This window comes from Rana temporaria, chromosome 3, assembly GCF_905171775.1.
Source record: "Rana temporaria chromosome 3, aRanTem1.1, whole genome shotgun sequence".
Lineage (NCBI taxonomy): Eukaryota > Metazoa > Chordata > Amphibia > Anura > Ranidae > Rana > Rana temporaria.
The window spans coordinates 9,619,660-9,627,712 of NC_053491.1; the positions used below are offsets into that span (position 1 = coordinate 9,619,660).

The 8,053-nt window shown below is 46.5% G+C and overlaps 1 pseudogene; it reads left to right on the plus strand.

Annotated features, from left to right (window-relative positions):
• Positions 1 to 286: 286 nt before the first annotated feature.
• LOC120930272 lies at positions 287 to 760 on the plus strand (annotated as a pseudogene).
• Positions 761 to 8,053: the final 7,293 nt, after the last annotated feature.

Below are 8,053 nucleotides of genomic sequence, written 5' to 3' on the forward strand. Positions count from 1 at the left end.
GAGGTGGGCAGATGCTGTCACGATATCCAACTCAGTCAGAGGGAGGTTTGTTTTCATTCATAGAATACAAAGCTCCCTGTGAATGGCTGATCAGCTCTCAGCCCAAGTTGATTTTGTTCCAGAAGTGGATCATGAAGTTCATAACCCACTGCCAGAACACAGTCCTGTATATTTTATGTAGCTGAATCTACTCGTAGTCCATACACAGTTGATAGCTGCTGCATCTGTTAGTGAAGGTGATAGCTTGTTTGAGTCAGTTTGGTCCAAAGAACTTTATATGTCGCTAAAACCTGGAGATCAGTGTCTTTGCCATTTTAGCCAGTGCTATGAAGGCCGAGCTGTGCAGCTTCAGCGGCTACATGATCTACCTGGGTCATGGGTGGTGGTACGCCAGGACTGGCGGCTGGGTATTCCAGTTCCTGAATGCAAAATGGGAATCTGCCTTCCTTTCCAAGAGGAACCCTAGGCAAATCGACTGGACTGTTCTGTACAGACGAACGCACAAAGGGCTGTCAGAACAAGTGTACTCGCCATGCAGTGAATAGGGCTATTACTGGTGCTTCTCTGGCTGAAATTATGGCCAGGAGCCTGAAGTGTGAAAGGCTCAACGGGAACAAGCAATCAGGACTGCCAAAGAGGCAAAAAAGGCTAAACAGGCCACCAAAAAAGTCTGTTCCTGCTAAGGATCCACCAAGGTCTCCACCTAAGCAGAAGATTGCCAAGCCAGTAAAATTGCAGGCCCCTTGGAGGAAAACGCTAAGCATCATGTTCTATTGGATGTGTTAATGAATTTCTATTTTGAGAAAAAGCTGGAGATTAGCCATGACTGGATCTATGGGTGGGCTGTGTCCCCTAACAACCCCCCACCTCCCTGGATGCTTTGCCTGGTGGCTGAGCTCCTTTCCCATCCCAGCACTGTCCCCAGCTTATCCTTCCCACACTCCAGAGCTGAAATCACATTCTTTTACTTACAGGCACGATCTGTAATCTGGTTACTGCAACTACACTGCCGTTCCGTCCAGGGAATTTCAAAGGTCAGAATAGTAGCCAGCTTCACCCTGTGAAGGTCCTAGCTGTAAGTGAAAGAATGTGATTTCAGCACTGTTCCCGGTCCTCTGCCTCTCCAGCAGTGATCCCTGTCCTCTTCCCTGCCAGCGGTGTTCCCTGTCATCTGCCTCTCCTGTGGTGACCCCTGTCCTCTGCCCTTCACCCTGCTTACCCCTGTCCTGATCTTCCAATCTTTCCCCTGCTCCCTCCTGTCCTCTGCCCTGGTGACCCATGTACTATGCCCTGCTCCCTCCCTGTACTCTGCCCTGCTCCCTCCCTATACTCTGCCCTGCTCCCTCCTTTTACTCTGCCCTGCTCCCTCTTGTACACTGCCCTGCTGCCTCCCTGTACACTGCCCTGCCCTGCTTCCTCCCTGTACTCTGCCCTGCTCCCTCCTGTACACTGCCCTGCTCCCTCCTGTACACCGCCCTGCTCCCTCAATGTACACTGCCCTGCTCCCTCCTTGTACTCTGCCCTGCTCCCTCCTGTACACTGCCCTGCTCCCTCCATGTACACTGCCCTGCTCCCTCCTTGTACTCTGCCCTGCTCCCTCCTGTACACTGCCCTGCTCTCTCCCTGTACACTGCCCTGCTCCCTCCCTGTAATCTGCCCTGCTCCCTCCCTGTTCTCTGCCCTGGTCCCTCCCTGTTCTTTGCCCTGCTCCCTCCCTGTTCTCTGCCCTGCTCCCTCCCTGTTCTCTGCCCTGCTCCCTCCCTGTTCTTTGCCCTGCTCCCTCCTGTACACTGCCGTCTTCCCTCCCTGTACACTGCCCTCTTCCTTCCCTGTACTCTGCCCTGGTCCCTCCTGTACAATGCCCTTTTCCCTCCCTGTACACTGCCCTGGTCCCTCCCTGTACATTGCCCTGGTCCCTCTCTGTCCTCTGCCCTGCTGACCCCTGTACACTACCCTAAAAACCAAGAGCCTCTGTACACTGCCCTACAAACTGCTGATCCTATCCTCTGCCCAGCTGACCTCCCATCCTCTGACCCCTTGCCAATTTTTTTTACTGCACCCCGACATCAGACCTGAGATCAGCTTTACATTTCTGCACACTTTTTTGATCCCCTATAGATCTAGGGAAGGGTTCTAGCATGTAGTTTCTATCGACTCTAAAAGGGCTTTATAGAGACAATCTCCTCTTGCTCATGCAAGACAAATCGTCTCTGAAAAGGCCTCCCCTGACCCCCTTATTTTTATATTACCTCCTCTGCACTTAACCACTTGACGACCGTTGCATGTATATGTATGTCCACAAAATGGCACGTACAGGTACATCCCCGCCTTTCCGCGGGTCGGGGGTCCGATCTGGACCCCCCCCCCCGCTACATGCGGCGGTCGGTAACCCGCGGGGAGCGATCCGGGACGAGGGCGCGGCTATTAGTTTCTAGCCGCCCCCTCGCGATCGCTCCCCGGAGCTGAAGAATGGGGAGAGCCGTATGTAAACACGACTTCCCCGTGCTTCACTGGCGGCGCATCGATCGAGTGATCCCTTTTATAAGGGAGACTCGATCGATGACATCAGACCTACAGCCACACCCCCCTACAGTTGTAAACACACACTAGGTGAACCCTAACTCCTACAGCGCCCCCTGTGGTTAACTCCCAAACTGCAACTGTCATTTTCACAATAAACAGTGCAATTTAAATGCATTTTTTGCTGTGAAAATGACAATGGTCCCAAAAATGTGTCAAAATTGTCCGAAGTGTCCGCCATAATGTCGCAGTCACGAAAAAAATCGCTGATCGCCACCATTAGTAGTAAAAAATAAATAAATAATCAAACTATCCCCTATTTTGTAAACGCTATAAATTTTGCGCAAACCAATCGATAAACGCTTATTGCGATTTTTTTTTACCAAAAATAGGTAGAAGAATACGTATCGGCCTAAACTGAGGAAAAAAAAAATTTATATATGTTTTTTGGGGATATTTATTACAGTAAAAAGTAAAAAATATTGAATTTTTTTCAAAATTGTCGCTTTATTTTTGTTTATAGCGCAAAAAATAAAAACCACAGAGGTGATCAAATTCTACCAAAAAAAAGCTCTATTTGTGGGGAAAAAAAGGACGTAAATTTTGTTTGGGAGCCACGTCGCACGACCGTGCAATTGTCTGTTAAAGCGACGCAGTGCTGAATTGTAAAAACGCCTTTGGGCATTTAGCAGCATATTGGTCCGGGGCTTAAGTGGTTAAAAGCAATGTAAAAGGATTACAATGTGCTTGATGGCATTACTCGACTGCTGTGTTCATTTTTTTCCTCCTGCTTGACACCACTTAGTATTCAGAGCGCTGTAGCCTTCTTTTTCAAAAAGCTGACGTTGTGGCTGCTTAGAGTGCATTATGTTCTAATGTGGGTGCTGTTTAGTGTTTCTGGAGGCCAGCACAGCACTTATCTGAAATGCAGAGTGATGGGTCAGTGTGAGGATTTATATTGCAGGTCTTTACTGAGGAAGGGAACGCAAATGTTTAAAGTGCTTCTAAAGGGTAAAACCAATGTTAATGCCTAAGCATAATTTTGCAACGTGTTAGTAAAACTATATAAATCAAAACTACCTTGTGCATCCAGGTGGATTATACTGCGTTTTTCTTTTTTCCAGGAGAAATTGCGCTTTCATTTAATGGTAATGGATATCTCCTGATCTAATTATTATTTGTTTGATTATTAACCACTTCAGCCCCGGGAAGAATTTACCCCCTTCCTGACCGGAGCACTTTTTGCGATTCGGCACTGCGTCGCTTTGACTTAAAATTGCTGCCAGTGTGCCCATCAATTGGCGCCACTGTGCCCAGTCATTTGCCGCCACTGTGCCCAATCAATTGCCACCACTGTGCCCAATCAATTGCTGCCAGTGTGCTCATCAATGATGGGGCACTATTCCTCCTAATGGCACCAATGATGGGACACTATTCCTCCCACTTATACCAATTATGGGGCACTATTCCTCCTAATGACTGATGGGGCACTATTCCTCCTAATGACTGATGGGGCACTATTCCTCCTAATGACTGATGGGGCACTATTCCTCCTAATGACTGATGGGACACTATTCCTCCTATTGACACCAATGATGGGGCACTTTTGCTCCCACTAATACCAACGATGGGACATTGTTTATTCCCACTGACACCAGGATGATTTACATTCCATCTAGCCATGGTCTGGCCCCCCCTCAAAGGACATTAAACTGGCCCTTTGTTTGGGAAAGTTTGATGACCCCTGGTCTAGGGGAACAATTACCTGGATATATAACTACCATAAGAGCCGGGTTTACACAGGGGCGACCCGTCAGGCAAATCAGCACCTGACAAGTCGCGCTCAGCTCTATGCAATGGAAACGCTCTAATAGGAGCGACTCAAGTCGCTCCGACTTAAAAAAAGGTTCTTGTACGACTTTGGAGGCGACTTGCATTGACTTCAATACAGAAGTCATTTTGCAAGTTGCCTCTGAAGTCGTCTTAAGATTGCCTTGCCGAGTCGCCCGCAAAGTCGTGCCGCCCCAGTGTGAACCGGCTCTTAGAGTACAGCCTCCAGAACTGGTACATAATGGCATCAGTACTTCTCTGGCCCAGTGTCAACAGAAACTACTTTGTGAGTTCCACAAAGATGACTGTATACGTTTCCAGTACACAGACACGTGATGACATCACAGATATTTGTAATTTCCATGACACCATTAACGTAGAAGTAAGGAGCTCCATATAAATCCCAATTCCGGGTAAGGTATTTTTTGCACAGTTACATTTTTTCTTCACCGAGTTCTTTGGGGGCGAACCTCTGAAAGGCTCCTGACAGGGGCAAGACATACTATGGTCCAGGGGTTGACAAATTTGCTTGGAATCTAGGAGCCGGCTAAAAAAGTTAGGAGCCAGGAAACGCACCCCGTCCCGACGAGCTTGCGCGCAGAAGCGAACACATACGTGAGCAGCGCCCGCATATGTAAACGGTGTTCAAACCACACAAGTGAGGTATCGCCGCGATCGTTAGAGTGAGAGCAATAATTCTAGCCCTAGACCTACTCTGCAACTCAAAAAATGCAACCTGTAGAATTTTTTAAACGTCGCCTATCGAGATTTTTAAGGGTAAAAGTTTGACGCCATGCCACGAGCGGGCGCAATTTTTAAGCATGACATGTTGGGTATCATTTTACTCGGCGTAACATTATCTTTCACAATATATAAAAAAATTGGGCAAAATGTATTGTCTTATTTTTTAATTCAAAAAAGTGATTTTTATCCAAAAAAAGTGCGCTTGTAAGACCGCTGCGCAAATACGGTGTGACAAAAAGTATTGCAATGACTGCCATTTTATTCCCTAGGATGTCTGCTAAAAAAAAATATATAATGTTTGGGGGTTCTGATTAATTTTCTAGCAAAAAAATTGTGATTTTCACATGAAGGAGAGAAGTGCCAGAATAGGCCTGGTGGTCAAGTGGTTAAAACATTATATCTGTTTCTTCATTTAAGGATAATAACAGTATTGTAGTATATACCCATACATAATAACTCCATATATCTTATATAGATAAAGAAACAAAAACAATATAAGAATATAAAGAAATAGACGAACATAATGAAAGAAAAACAACATTTCAGTGGTTCTAATCATAGCACAAAATATTAATTTTAGTACTTCCATCACACTATGGTCTATCCAGGCTGAAGACAGTGCCCCCGCTCCCTAGGGACCTGCCTAAGCTTGTTTTTCAGGTACTCATTGAGAGAAAGAGAGACCCCCGGTTGGGAAGAGAAAAGAAGAGTTGAGGGCCACAGATCCTCTCCCCGACATCAGGTCAGGGTAATAGTCGGTGTTATTACAGCAATTTCCACAATCTTCTCAGTCCTGTGCCAAGTGGCTTCTCTTCTACATAGTGATTGGTGAGGGGGTTGTTGACTCCACATCGCTGCCATTCACAGAAGGCCTTGGATTTTTTTTAAGTGACTACGAGGAGTTCCCTGGTTGGACAAGGTGGAGATTGTGACATCACCACTTTCGAGGTTGCCAACTGTTTTTGAGGGACACTTTTTGCAGAAAGCCAGTGTAGATGGAGCAGAGCAGTATCTAAGGGGCAGAGCATACATTTTGTGGGCGTGAACGTTTTTTTTAAATACTGATAATGGGCATGGTTTAAATTATGCTAAATAGTAGGAGTGGCTTAAAGGTGGTTGAATGGAGTCTGTTTACATCCGCCTGTCCATAGGGATGCATGGGCCTTCCCATCAGGTCGGCTTGAAAAACTAACAGGCAGATCTGATGGGACCTGCTGTGTATAAAGGGGCCTCAGTGATGATGTCAGCAATCACAGCCCCCTTTACCATCAGTGCAGCCTCATCAGTGCCCATCAGGGCAGCCTCATCAGAGCAGTCTCAGAGAAGGACCTACTTGGTCCTGGGCACACCAGCCATGCTCCGCTCACCATCCATGGGCTCATCAGTGCTGTCGACTCTCACTCTGACATCAGCTGCCTCTCCACGTGCTCCTGCTCGCAAAAAATATTCTGCCACGCCCCTGCTTATTAGTATTGATCAATCAGAGGAAGTTAAGGGGAGGATCATGTGGTGTCCAAAAGTCCCGATGTCCATGACAGAGCCTGATTTTCAGGATTTTGCCCGGGAAAGGCTCAGACTGGGACATCGATCTGATTTCCTGGGAATGTCCCGGCAAATTGGGACTGTTGGCAACTATGCACCCTGCCTCTTCCTTTCATCCAATCATCCAAGGCCTTTGTGCTTTGTGAATACTGTGATTTTTATGCAGATGAAGCCACTCGGCACAAAACCCAGGTTTCTTATGAATGGCTGCAATTAGCTGCAGGAGCCGGCAGCCTCCCTTTGCTTTCAATGGGGAATTTCGTATGTAATCGATGTGGGGCCCATTCGCAGGTCTCATGTGATGGTCATCACTGGGTCAGTGGCAGTGTTGGCCACTCCCTGGTTATAGTGGTCATTCTATTTGTAGAGTAAGTATAAAAAAAAAACATATGAAACAGTTTAACCTCTTGCCCACCGCCCCATGGTAAAAAGACGTCCTGTTTTTAAAGATGGATATCTCGGTAACGGCAGGAGCTGCTGCCACAACCGAGATATCCATCTCTTCAGTGGGCGGTCCTGTACACGATAACGGCAGTCTCCGCGGCGTATTCACCGCAAGATCGCCGTTATCGGTGGCGGGAGAGGGCACCCCCCTCCCGCCGCTCTCCCGCGCCCTCCGCCGCTTACCGGAGCCGTCGGTAGCGGCGGAGGCGATCGGGTCCATTCGGCAGCTGTGTGGGGTTGCAAGTGAGGGAAAAATCGCCCCCACCCGTCCCCATAGCTCTGCTGGGCGGAAGTGACGTCAAAACGTCAGTCCCGCCCAGCGTCTTAAAGAAACATTTTTTTTTGTCATTTGAAAAAATTACAGTTTAAATTTTTTTTTTTTTTTTTTTGCATTTAAGTCTAAATATGAGATGTGACGTCTTTTTGACCCCCAGATCTCATATATAAGAGGACCTGTCATGCTTTTTTCTATTACAAGGGATGTTTACATTCCTTATAATAGGAATAAAAGTGATACATTTTTTTTTATTATTATTCCAGTGTAAAAAATTATAAACTAAATAAAAATAAATAAGAAAATCATTTTTTTTTTTAAAGCGCCCTGTCCCAACGAGCCTGCGCACAGAAGCGAACGCATACGTGAGTAGCGCCCGCATATGAAAACTGTGTTCAAACCACACAAGTGAGGTATCGCCGCGATCGTTAGAGCGAGAGCAATAATTCTAGCCCCAGATCTTCTCTGTAACTCAAAAAATGCAACCTGTAGAATTTTTTAAACGTCGCCTATCGAGATTTTTAAGGGTAAAAGTTTGACGCCATGCCACAAGCGGGCGCAATTTTTAAGCGTGACATGTTGGGTATCATTTTACTCGGCGTAACATTATCTTTCACAATATATAAAAAAAATTGGGCAAAATTTATTGTTGTCTTATTTTTTAATTCAAAAAAGTGATTTTTTTCCAAAAAAAGTGCG